This window comes from Notamacropus eugenii, chromosome 5 (genome assembly GCF_028372415.1).
Source record: "Notamacropus eugenii isolate mMacEug1 chromosome 5, mMacEug1.pri_v2, whole genome shotgun sequence".
Classification (NCBI taxonomy): domain Eukaryota; kingdom Metazoa; phylum Chordata; class Mammalia; order Diprotodontia; family Macropodidae; genus Notamacropus; species Notamacropus eugenii.
The window spans coordinates 309,518,080-309,531,820 of record NC_092876.1 but is presented as its reverse complement, the minus strand read 5'-3'; the positions used below and the strand labels follow the sequence as shown (position 1 = coordinate 309,531,820).

At 37.4% G+C, this 13,741-nt stretch overlaps 1 protein-coding gene and 1 pseudogene across 4 annotated transcripts in view; one reads left to right on the top strand and one right to left on the bottom strand.

Annotated features, from left to right (window-relative positions):
• Positions 1-13,741, bottom strand: part of PTPN4 (protein tyrosine phosphatase non-receptor type 4) — a 229,992-nt gene that overhangs the window by 206,298 nt on the left and 9,953 nt on the right. The gene's annotated exons all lie outside the window — the stretch shown is intronic.
• On the top strand, positions 3,494-4,403 carry LOC140503226 (small ribosomal subunit protein eS1 pseudogene; annotated as a pseudogene).

Sequence of the window (13,741 nt, the reverse complement as noted above, 5' to 3'; positions counted from 1 at the left end):
AAAATGTAGTCTGAAGCAACTTCTCTTTCTTTTTGGGGGGTAGCTAATATGGGATTTGTTTTGCATAACTATGTATCTGTAATAGATTTTATTTTCCTTGCTTTCTCAATGGGTTAGGAGAAAGAAAATGTACTAAAAGTTAGAAGGAAACAAATAATTGGGGAAAAAAACCTTTGCAATAATTTTCTGATAAAGGCCTCATGTTCAAGATGCATAAAAGAACTGATTCAAATGTTTTAAGACTAAGAACCATTCCCTAATATGCAAACGATATAAACAAGCAGTTTTTAAAGGAAAAAATCCAAGCCATCAACAAACATATTTTAAAATGCTCTAAATTATAAAAGAAATACAAATTAAAAGACTTTTAAGATTTCACCGGTCACACTCAGAATAGCAAAAGACAAAAATGAAAAATTTTTGGATGGGCTGTGGGAAAACAGGAACACTAGGTCACTGTTAGTAGAGCTATGCATCAGTGCTGCCCCAAAAGTTACCAAACTGTGCATATCCTCTCACTCAGAAATACCACTACCATGCCTATTCCCCAAAAGAAATCAAAGAAAGAGTAAAAAGGATCTACCTACACAAAAATATTCACAGTAGTTCTTTTCATGGCTGCCAAAAAGTTCAAAATAAGGGACTCTCCTCTTACTGGGAAATGGTTAAACAAACTGTGGCATATGGACATAATGGGATATTACTGTGATGGAAGAAATGGTGAAATGGTTTTAGACTGGGTATTAGTACAGATCAAAACAAAAATACCTATGAGAACTGATACAACGACAGCATAATACTGAAAAACAATTGACTTTACAACTCTGATCAACGCAATGTTAAACCAAGTGTCCAAAAGGATGAAGACAAAACATGACACTAGCCGGAGGTGATTAATTTAAAATGCATAAAGAAACATACATTTTTGGATATGACCAAGGTATGGATTTTTTGCTTTTTAATTTGCTTTTTAATTTCCTCAATACATAGTGATACCAAAGAGAAAGTAAGAAAAGAACATCAATTAAACATTTAAAAATCACATAAGAGAACAGGAGGAAGTTCATAATGGGATAAAGACATGCAGAGCAATTTGTTATAAATTCGTATACAATCCACTTTTCTGTGCTTATTTGCAGATTTGAATGTTCATGCTTGTTAAGTCCCTTTTAAAATAGGTTTCATGGGTTCATGACTTCAGAACTCTGATCAATTCAATGATCAACCATGATTTCTGAGGACTGAATTGATGAAGCATGCTACCCACCTCCTGCCAGAAAAGTAATTGACTCAAAATACAAAAAAGAAAAAAACATTTTTTGACATGGCCAATCCAGTCATTTGTTTTGGTTGGGTAGGCATGTTTGTTACGAATTTTCTTTTTCTTTTAAAATGTTCAATTGAGGGGAGGGATGAAAAGGGACAGAAAATGCTTGTTTAATCAGAAAAAAATTATTTAAAAAAAAGACAAAAGCAAAACTCCTTGACTTAAAGAAGCCAAAGTTTAATAGGGAGACATAAATTTGAATGGAAAGGTACTAGAAGCTAGGGGGATTGTGAAGGACCCCTTGCAAGTAGTTTCACCTGAGTCTTAAAGAAAACCAAGGACTCCACAAGGAAGAGGTAAGGAAGAAATGCACTCTTGGCATAAGAGCCAATCTGAAGAACGGACGGGAGAGACTGAGGGTCAGGTGTGAGGAAAGTAAAAGTAGGCCAGTACAGCTGGACCAAAACATGAGGTAGAAGAGAATAATATATAAAAAGACTGAGGTCGCAGGGGAGGTTATAGAGAGCTTTAAATGCCAAAGAGTGGTGTTATTTGACCCTACATGTATTCTGAATCCATTGAAGATCACTGATATAGTAAATCTGATGAATTTAGAGTGGGGAAAGACTTGAGGCAGAGAAACCAATTACAAGGCTATTGCAATAGTCCAGGGCAGAGGTGATGAGGGCCTAAACTAGGGTCTTGGCTGAGAGTGGAGAAAAAAGGAAATATTCAGTAGATGTGGTGGGGATATAAACAAGATCTGGCAAGGGACTAGTTATATGGGGAGAGAGAGAAAAGTGAAGAGTGAAGGATAACATCAAAGCTGTGAATCTGGATGACTGAAATGTCAGCATTTTTATTAAGATGTTAATGTGGAAAATTTTGGTCATAGTGAGGGATCAATTTTGAGTTAGGGCAATATGCCATAATGTAAAAAACACTATATTGCTGTCTACCCGCACACTACAATATTAAACCATGCTTAAAAAAAATCCTCACTAGATCCTACAATCTCCACTAGACAGTCATAATATAGTTCTACTCCTGTTCTTGACAAAACTCTTTGAAGAAAAAAAATACATGATGGTGGAGTAAAGCAGGGACTCACTTGAGCTGTCCCCCAAACCTCTCCAAATAACTTGTAAAAAATGACTAAACAAATTCTAGAGCTACAGAACCCATAAAATGACAGTGAAACAAATCTCCAGCCCAAGACAACCTGGAAGGTTGACAGGAAGGGTATATTGCACCAGGTTGGGAGCAGAGTGCAGTTTGGCATGGGTCATGCTAGCATAGACAGGGCCAGAGCAGGCCTCAGGGAACTGAATCACTGGCAGTTGTGGCAGTTTCCGGACTCCTCAACCCACAAATATCAAAGACAGCAAAAAAGGAGAGTGGGAAAACTGTAGAACCTGGGTGAAAAGAGAAACAAAAAGTTGGAGTTTAGCCCCAACCTCAGAGCAAGGGAGGTGGTGGTGGCAGCAGCATTGGCAGCAGTGTAGTAGCAGCAGTGGCTGCTTCTGGAGCTCTGAGCCCACGGACAGTTAGGGATTGAGAAGCTGATACAAAACTCCTGAAGCCTGGAATAGTACACACACCCCCATCTCCACCAGAGGCAGAGTCCTACCATGACAAAGAGTTAAAAAAATCAAGTATTTGGCTGGGAAGATAAGCAAAGAGTGTTAAAAAAAAAAAAAACTGACTACAAATCTTACTTTGGTGACAAAGAAGATCAAAATATACAACGAGAAGAAGACAACAAGTCAAAGTTCCTACATCAAAAGCCCCCAGGAAAAATATGAATTGGTCACAAGCCATAGGAGATTTCAAAATGGATTTTGAAAATCAAGTAAGAGAAGTAGAGGAAAAATTGGGAAGAGAAATGAGTGATGCAAGAAAATCACAAAAAACAAGTCAATAGCCTGCTAAAGGCGAACCAAAAAATACTGAAGAAAATGACACCTTAAAAAAATAGACTAACCCAAATGGCAAAAGAGGTCCAAAGAAGCCAATGAGGAGAAGAATGCCTTAAAAAGCAAAATTGGTAAAATGGAAAAGAGGTCCAAAAGCTCACCAAAGAAAATAATTCCTTCAAAATTAGAATGGAGCAGATAGAAGCCAATGACTTTTTGAAAAATCAAGAAATTTTAAACTAGAAACAAAAGAATGAAAAAATGGAAGACAATGTGAAATAGCTCTTTGGAAAAACCATTGACCTAGAAAATGGATCCAGGAGAGATAAATTTAAAAATTATGGGACTACCTGAAAGCCATTATCAAAAAAAGGGCCTAGACATCATCTCTCAAGAAATTATCAAGGACTTCTGGCTTTCAGAGCAGGATCATGGCAGTGGCAAGAATAAGTACCTCACCAGAGGCAGCAAAAAAGGAGCCAAAAAGCAAGTGGTTGATCCATTTTCAAAGAAGGACTGGTATGATGTAAAAGCATCAGCTATGTTCAACATTTGTAATATTGGCAAGACACTGGTTACAAGGACTCAAGGAACAAAAACTGCCTCTGATGGTCTCAAGGGTCGAGTTTTTGAAGTGAGCCTTGCTAATCTGCACAATGATGAGATTGCTTTTCGTAAGTTCAAGTTAATTACTGAAGATGTTCAGGGTAAAAATTGTTTGACTAATTTCCATGGAATGGACCTTACTTGGGACAAGATATGCTCCATGGTCAAAAAGTAGGAGACTGTGACTGAAGCCCATGTAGATGTCAAAACTACTGATGGGTACTTACTCTGCCTCTTTTGTGCTGATTTTACCAAAAAGCACAACAACCAGATCCACAAGACCTCTTATGCCCAGCACCAATAGGTCCGTCAAATTCATAAGAAAATGATGGAAATCATGACCCGAGACGTACAAACAAATGACTTGAAAGAAGTTGTCAATAAACTAATTCCAGATAGCATTGGAAAAGACATAGAAAAGGTTTGCCTTTTACCCTCTCCATGATGTATTTGTCCAAAAAGTCAATATGCTCAAGAAGACCAAATTTGAATTGGGAAAGCTAATGGAACTGCATAGTGAAGGTGGTGGCTCTGGAAAACCTTCAGGAGATGAAACGGGCATAAAAGTAGAAAGGGTTGATGGCTATGAACCACTAATTCAAGAGTATGTCTAAAATAAGAACTTTTAAAGACTGAAAAATAGAAATTTATTATTGTAAAAAAAAAAAAAGAAAAAAAGAAAGAAATTATCAAGGAAAACTGCCCTGATATTCTAGAAGCAGAGGGTAAAATAGAAGCTGAAAGAGTCCATTGACCACCTCCTGAAAGAGATCCCAAAAGGAAAACTCCTAGGAATATTGTAGCCAAATTCCAGAGTTCCCAGGTCAAGGAGACAATATTGCCAGCAGTGAGAAAGAAACAATTTAAGTATTGTGGAAATACAATCAGGATAACACAAGATCTAGAAGTTTCTACATTAAGGGAATTGAAGGGCTTAGCATATAATATTCCAGAGGTCAGAGGAGCTAGAAATAAAACCAAAAATCACCTACCCAGCAAAACTAAGTATAATATTTCAGGGGAAAAAATGGAATTTCAATGAAGTAGAGGACTTTCAAGCATTCTTAATAAAAAGAGCAGAGCTGAATGGAAAATATGACTTTCAAATACAAGAATCAAGAGAAGCATGAAAAGGTAAACAGGAAAGAGAATTAAAGGGACTTATTAAAGTTGAACTGTTTACATTCCTACATGGAAAGATGACATTTGTAACTCATGAGACTTTTCTCAGTATTAGGGTAGTTGGAAGGAAGAGATAGATAGATAGATAGATAGATAGATAGATAGATAGATAGATAGACAGACAGACAGACAGACAGACAGGCAGGCAGGCAGGCAGACAGTCAGACAGGCAGGCAGGCAGGCAGGCAGACAGACAGACAGACAGGCAGACAGACAGGCAGACAGATAGATATACACACTCAATTGGGTATCTTACCCTACTAGTAAGGGGAAAAGGGATGGGGGGGGCGATAATAGAAGGGAAGGCAGACTGTGGAAGGGGATAGTCAGAAACAAACATGTTCAAAGGAGGAAATAGGATAAGTGTGGGGACAGTGTAGGATAGAGAGAATTATAGTTAATCTTTCACAATATCACTATTATGGAAGTGTTTTCCACAAATACACATGTATAACCTAAGCTGAGGTTGAGGGTGGGTGGGGAGGGAAGAAGGAAAAGACTGTGGAACTCAAAGTTTTAAAAACAAATGTTAAAAATTGTTTTTACATGCAACTGAGAAATAAGATATACAGGCAATGGGGTATAGAAATCTATCTTGCCCTGCAAGAAAGTAAGGGGGAAGGGGATGGGGGGAGGGGTGACAGAAGAGAGGGCAGAGTGGGGAAGGGGTAATCAAAATGTATACCATCTTGGGGTGGGGAGAGGGGAGAAATGGGGAGAAAATTTGGAACTCAAAATCTTGTGGAAATAAACGTTGAAAACAAAAAAGAAATTAATTAATTTTTAAAAAGTGCAAGGAGAAAAAAATGCATATATCCATACATTCTGTGCCTCCACTTCCACTACACTCCCCCACTTCTAAACCCTCTGCAATCTGACCTCTGACTTTATCATTCAAATGAAACTGCTTTCTCTAATTACTAATGATTTAAAACCCAGGGGTCAGGTTTTACAGGTCAAGGGCCAAATTCATTCCACTGCCTAGTTTTGTAATGTCCTTCAACCTAAAAATGATTTCTACATTTTAAAAATACAATAAAATTATTTAAAAATAAAAACCATTGTTAGGTCCCAGACTATACAAAACAGGGTCTTGGGACCCTAAATTTGCTGATCTCTGAATTCAAATAACCCAAATTTATCGGTATGGCCTTTCTCAATCTTCATTCTTTTCATCTCTCCATAGTATTTGAAAATGTGGACCACTCTGTCCTGCCTACTCTTTCTTTGCTGGTTTTTTGTGACAACTCTGTCTTGACCCTCTCTTCCTACCTGACTGCTCCTTCTCTGTCTCCTTTTGGGGATTATCAAGGACATCACACCTACTAACTATAATTTTATCCTGGGACTCTCTCCTGGGCACTCTTGTCCTTTCCCTTTAATTTTTCTCTCTGGCCCTCAGGAAATAAGATATGGGACAAGAGGGAGTAGAGGTAGAAGGGAAGAATGCTTAACAATGAACCTAGAGGGGAGAGAGAAAAAGTGAAAAAAGGGGTAGGTAAGAATAGGGAGCCCAAGTGGGGGAACCTCAATGAAGGTTCCATATTTTGGAGAACTGAGTGGGGCAGATGTACAAATGGAAAGGATGGAAGCTCTAACTCTACTCTCTCCTGGCCTTGGAAATTAGTGAACCATTACATGGAGTAAGAAACACCAAGTTACATACCTTTCCCCATTAGTAAGATGAGTCAATACTCAGGGACAGATTAATTAATTTATTTTGGCTAAAAGAAAAACAAGTCTATGCCTTGTACTTAGCTGCTAATCCCTTCTGCAGTAGAGAGTCAAACTAACAATCAAGAGATAGGAAAATCTAATATAGCTCTCTAATGATTTATTAACTGCATCCCTCTCCTCCACTACTCTATACCTCAAAACCCCTTAAAAAAATCAACTTTTATTCTAGCCTTTGATGAAGAGGTAACCCATTATTTCACCAGGAGCAAACATTCTACTTTTATCCTTGATCTCCTCCCACCCACAATCATCCCATCTATTCTAATTTTCACACTCTGCCACTTTTTCCTTGTTGCCTATGTGCCCAGGTCTCTTTCATCCTTAAAAATCCTTTGCTAATCTGATAAACTTCTCATATTAATATCCTATAATTCTTCTCCTGCAGTCTAATTTTTTTAAAAAGCTACTTTACCTCATTGCCTCAACTTTTCTCACACAAAATAATCCCTTTCAATCTGACTTTTGGCTTCATCACTGAATTAAAATTGCTCTCCAAAGTTTCCAGTGACCTCCAAATTGCCAAATCCAATGGTCTTTTCACCGGTCCTCATTCTTCTTTCAACCTCTGCAACATCTGGGACTGGAAACTCCCAGCCTCAATGGATTATCTTCTCTGGGTTTCATGGCACTGAACTCTCTTGGTTCTCTTCCCCTCTCTTCAGTAGCTCCTTCTCAGCCTCCTTTGCTGGATCTTCGGCCTCTCTCTATATAGGGATATTCCAAGGCTGTGTCCTAGGTTCTCTTTTCCTTTTTCATCAGGTCTCATGGAATTCAGCTCTCTGCAGATGACTCCTAGTTTTATGTATAAGCTCCAGTCCTGCATCAACCTCTTAGGCATTTTGAAATGGACATTCCATAAGAAAATCAAATAACATGCCCAAAATATACCTTTTATTAACTTTTCCCCAATCTCACCCTTCTTCCTAATTTCCCTATTTCTGTTGAAAGCATCATCATGCTTCCAGACACTTAGGTAGTTCACAACCTCAGGGTCTTCCCTCATGCTTCATATAGCCAATCAGTTGCAAGTATTTTAAATTCCAAATCCTACTTTTACTCTTATGGATAGTACCCTCAGGCCATCATGACTTCTCACCTTTACTACTGCAATTATCTCCCAAAATAGTCTCCCTGCCTCATGTCTCCACTCAGCTGCCAAAGTGATATTCCTAAAACACAATTTCACTATCTCATTCCCCTGCTCAAAAACCTCCAGTGGTTTCCTATTGCCTCTATGAGCAAATACTAACTACTCTCTTTGGCATTCAAAACACTGTTCACAACCTAGTTCTAGACTACCTTTCCAGACTTAGCACATACACTTTGCACATGCCATGTCTTCCAACCAAACTCCTGCTTTTCTCTTCCCCATACATAGAAAGCACTCAATCTCCCATCTTCATGGCTTTGCAGAGGGTATCCATGCCTAGAATGAGCTCCTACATCTCTACCTCTTAGAATCTCTTCATTCCTTTAAAGCTCAGTTTCAGTACCGTTTTCCACATGAGGCCTTTTTTGATACCCTCAGCTGCTAGTGTTCGTTCTCCAGAAATTACCCTGCATTAATTTATATACACTTATCTGTATACATGTTGTTTTTCCCTAAGCTCCTTGGAGGCAGAGGCTGTTTCATGTTTGTCTTTGTTTCCCCAGTGTTTAGTAAAAAGTTTGGCATTTGGGAGGCATTTAATATGCTTACTGTTTGCATAATTTTGGTGAAGACACTTTAGGGCACCAGTTTTAGCATCTATAAAACAAAAGAGCTATTCCCAAAAACCTTTAATTCCCTCTCTAGGTTTCTAGGTACTTGGTATGCATACATCTGTCCATGAATAGGATAAATTTACCTTAAAGTAAATTTTCTTCAAGAAAGTCTTTCTTTTTACTTAGGCAAATTATATAAAGCACTGGCTCAAATTTGGACAACAGTTACTTTTCTTGCAAATTTTGGTGAAATATTTAAATTACTTAAATCATTTGCTTTATTCCGAGGTGTCTTATTTTCCTCTAAATCATGAAACTACCATACAAACTTCTCAGTTTGGCATCTAACTACCAGCTAACATTTTCAACCTCATTTTAGAGTATTCTCCATTCTATTCTCTTCATTTCTGCTAGATCGGCCTTCTCTCAGCTCTCCACCTATCTTCTATCCCTGTGCTTTCAATAGCTTGTCCTCCATGACTAATACATACTTCTTTCACTTCTATATGTTAAAACCCTTTTTTTCCTTCAAATCTTACTTTAGTTCCATGTCTTTCCTACAAGAATCTTTCTTCGATCCTCCCTACTCTGTGTAGACACACATACACACCAACATACTCTCTCTGGCCTCAAATTTTCTTAGAGCATTTTCTCTAAGTGTTTTTTTTATATGTAGCACTCTATATTATATTTACAAATGTATGTATTATTTATTCCCTCTGTAGATTGAAAGCTCTTTGACGAAGGGATCATATAATTTTTTATTGCTGTATCCCCAAAATCTAAGTAATGCCTTGAATTAAAGAGAAAAATTATTTTCAGGCATATTGTTTAGGTACAGTCTCAGAAAACCATAATGGAAGAGTCTATAATAATCTCTACCACGAACACAAGAATTCAGCATTTATGAATATGTCAAAAGATCCTTGATCTTTGCTAAAAGAAATCAACAGTTTTAAAAGGGCGGATAATTAAACAAAACACAACCTTACATAAAGGCTTTACAGTTTTCATAATGCTTTTGCATTTAGTATGTTTTTGCATTATTTAATACTAAGCTTCAAGGTAAGTAGGGAAGGTATTTAGTATCCTCGTGTTATAGATGAAGCCAAGGTTTCATACAGAAATTATCCAAGATCAGACAGCTAATGAAGTAGCAGGGAGTTGTGCCTTAATGAACTTAAGAGTTTCTTATTCCCCATCCAGTGCTATTCCTGAAAGTTGAATTCCTACTGCCTGATCTGGGATGTATGCAAAGGACTTAAGCTATACTTAGAAATGAATATGATGTAAAAACAGAAACCATCAATAAACATAAACAGTCTAAAAACTTAGCATTATTCCAATCTGCATCAGTGGAAGATAGTAATTAATGATAAAATCATAGCTCCTTTTTAAAGTAAGAAAGTGTTATACTCCATTAGTGGGCTTCTTTTTCAAGAAAACCACTGATTTTTTTTAAAAAATCCCCATATACTCCAAAATATCTGTACTATTTATATTAGCACTTTTTGTGATAGAAAATAACTGAAAACAAAGTAGATGCCTATGAAATGGCTAAACTGTGGTACAAGAATGTAATGGAATATTACTGTGCTGTAGGAAATGATATGTATAATATATAGAGAAGTATGGAAAGATCCACATGAACTAATGCAGAGTGAAGAGCCAAGAAAACAATATACACCATGACTACAACAATGTAAACAAAAAGACCACACACATGAAAATCAAAAGTAAATATAACAAAATTATAAAGATCCAAGTATGACTCAAATGAAGAGAGAAATTTACCTCCCTTTGAGGAGGTGGAAGGTCCACAGGTGTTGCATGTTTCATAGGTTTTTTGACTTTTTCAACATATCAAGCAGTTGTGCTGACTTTTATCTTTCCTCTAAAAAAATATTATTTATTATAGGGGATGGTTCTCAGGGAGTGGGATATTCTGTCACTAAATACAATATTATAAGCATCAATAAAAAAATTTTTCCCCAAAAAAAGTGTTGTGCTATGGGCAAATACTCAGTGACTCAATAAAACTCACTAAACTCTAAGTTCCTTGAGGGAAAAAGCCCTGTAAAAAATTACCTTTGTAGTACTATCACCTAACAAAATCTTACAAAAAGTAAGTGCTTAACCAATGTTCCAAATGAAATGAAGTGTCTGATTGATATCAGTGCCAAGTTATATAATGCTTTTGGCCAAAGGCACAACTATGCTGAACAAAACCTTGTTATTCACATTGCCATCTTTGCCATCTCCTTTCTTATTCAGTCTCATGACAATACCATATATACCTACTGTGATACAGTTAATTTTAGTGACAAAATACCAAATCTCCCATGACTACGAATGTAGCAGGTTCCTCTGCACAACTTCTTAATTGTCTGTCTAAGGAATCCAAGAAGCAAGCCTGCACAGAGTTCTTTTGTCTGAACAGGAAGGGCTCTACTAAGAAACAGTAACCCCTCAGTCAAACAGTTACATCCATAGCATCAATCCTAACCCCAACCCTATCCCTAGCTCATATCTCAAGAAAAATAAGAGGATTCTGTGACTAGGTAAAACTTTGTGAGAAGTTCTTACAACTTGTCCCCAAGATAGAGAAGAGGAGGAGAAGGTTCACAAAAATCATCACCCGGGCAAAATACTTAAGATTTTGGTTCAAAAAAATACAAAGTGGCCACTCCATCTCCCCTTTCTATAAAAATAAAATTATTGTGGGAGCCATTACTCAACGTTCTACATAACAATAACATTTCTCAATGTTCTACATAAGTAAAAGAGAGTGCCAAAATACAACTCTTGATCTACTTAAAAGCTCAGAAACTACAGGAAAAACTCCAATCCTACTCAATAATGTGGTTGAAGACAAGGGCAACGGAATTATAAAAACTGATCAAAGTAAAATGTGTCTGGTTAAGTTGTCAACCTTTGTAGGTGCTGTACTGTGGTGCTAATACAATAAAAATATTCATTAAAGATAAATACAAATTATAAAATTGAAAATTTGATAAACTGAAAGGAGTCTTTCAAACTACAGACTGGGAAATGCAATACTTTCTAAGTTACCTCTTCTTCTCAAATTCACAAACAAAAAGGTTTGTGGTCCATGCAGTGAAAACAACATAAATTTTTATTAATTATGAGTATATCCTAAGGCTCTTTCTTGGGCCTTCTTTCTTTTTTTTTATACATTCACTTCATGACCTCATCAGTTTTCATGGTTTAAATACCAGCTTTCTGCAGATGACTCACAGATCAATATATCAAGCCCTGGTTTTCCTGAGTTCCAATCCCATGCTATTGAATATTTGAAAGTACATATCCTAGAGCCATTTCAAACTCAGCAAGTCCAAAACAGAACTCAGTAACTTTCCTCCTGAACTTACCTCCTCTTACAAACTTTCCTTTACTATCAAGTGAATCACCTTTCTTCCAAAGTCACCCAAAATCAAAATCTCAAGGTCAACAGAAACTTACTCTCACTCCACACAGCCAACTAAATGATAAATCTTATCATTTCTCTCTCTGTAACATCTCTGAATGTCTCCTTCTGCCCACTCACACAGCTACTTTGTTCAGACCCTCAGGTTGTCCTGTATGCCTGGAATACATTCCTTTCTTATCTTCCACCCCTTGGAATCCCTAATTTCCTTCAAAACTCAGATCAAGAGGTACCTTCTAAAATACATACATATACACATACACACAAGCACATGTGGTTTCCCTATTAGAATGAAGTGCCCTTGAGGGCAAGAACTATTTTTCTTTTCTCTTCGCATCTCCTGTGTTTAACACTATGTTTGGCACAAACTTGGTTGGTTGGTTGTTTCCTTCCTTCTCAAAGAGGACCAAAATTACATCACCATGATAAAATCAAGTTTCAATGTGTCTGACTACGGCTGATCAGACCAATATGAGCTCAGAATGCTCTACCACAGATTGGGCACAGACAACCCATGTGAACATTTGGGGTAGTTACTCCAAATTTGCGCATCCTACGTTCCTTTGTACTGTTTCAATTTTGCTTTGCTCACAGAGCACAGCACCTTCTCTGATGTGGGCACGCCATGCTGAGCGGTCCTGTGCCATGTCCCATGTCTCCCATGTCCCACAATAAAATCCAAAGTTCTTGAGAACGACCTCGAGAGTGTCTTTGTATTGCTTCTTCAGCGAGTTCTCCACAGAATAGTCCTTTTGGCAAGCTTATATTTTGCATTTAAACAATGTGGCCAGCCCATTGGAGTTGTACTCTCTGAAGCATAGTTTGAATGCTTGGCAGTTAACTTCAAGCAAGGACCTCAGTATCTGGTACCTGATCCTGACAAGTGATCTTCAGAATCTTCCTAAGATAGTTCAGATGGAAGTGATTCAATTTCCTGGCATGGCACTGGTAGACCGTCCATGTTTCACAGGGATACAACAATGAGGTCAGCACAACGGCTCTGTAGACTTTCAGTTTGGTAATCAGTCTAATACCTCTTCTCTCCCAAACTTTTCTTCAGAGCCTCCCAAACACTAAACTAGCTCTGGCAATGCATGTGTCAACCTCATTGTCAATATGTATATCCCTGGAAAGTACACTACCAAAGTAAGTGAACTTATCCACAGCATTCAAAACTTCTCCATTTATTGTAATTGATGGTTCTACATATGGATGATGTGGTGACGGTTAATGGAGCACCTGTGTTTTCCTGATGTTAATTATTAGGCCAAAATTAGCACAGGCAGCAGAGAACTGATCCATACTTTGTTGCATCTCAGCTTCAGAGGCTGCATTGAGCGCACAATCACCTGCAAACAGAAAATCATACACCAATACTCCCTCCACTTTGGTCTTTTTGGCATAAAGTAAGCACTTAATAAATGCTTAGTAATTGACTCCACCATAATGAATTTCTGGAAACTAGGACATAATGCAGACATATTTTTTCATGGGAAAAATACTGCAATTTAATGTTTCATTTCTGATCAAGAACTCAGTATCAAAATTAATCAAATGAAGATTCTACTATTCTGACAGATAATTTAGAGTTTAGAGTCTGTAGATCAACAGCAGGAAAAAAATCAAGGATCACGTTGTACAGCTCCTTTACTAAATACAAGCAAAGTGAGGCATTAAAGAGCGAAAAATATTCTAATATCAGACAAGAAATACTTAGTACTGTTTAATAGCATACAGGTTCAACCATAGACTCCTGGCACACTCCACTAGAAACCTTCTTTCCAGTTGGCACTGTACCTCTAATAATGCAGTTCATACCTAGCCATCCAACCAACTCAAAATACATCTAATTGTACTATTTATTTTTGCTCATATCTCTTT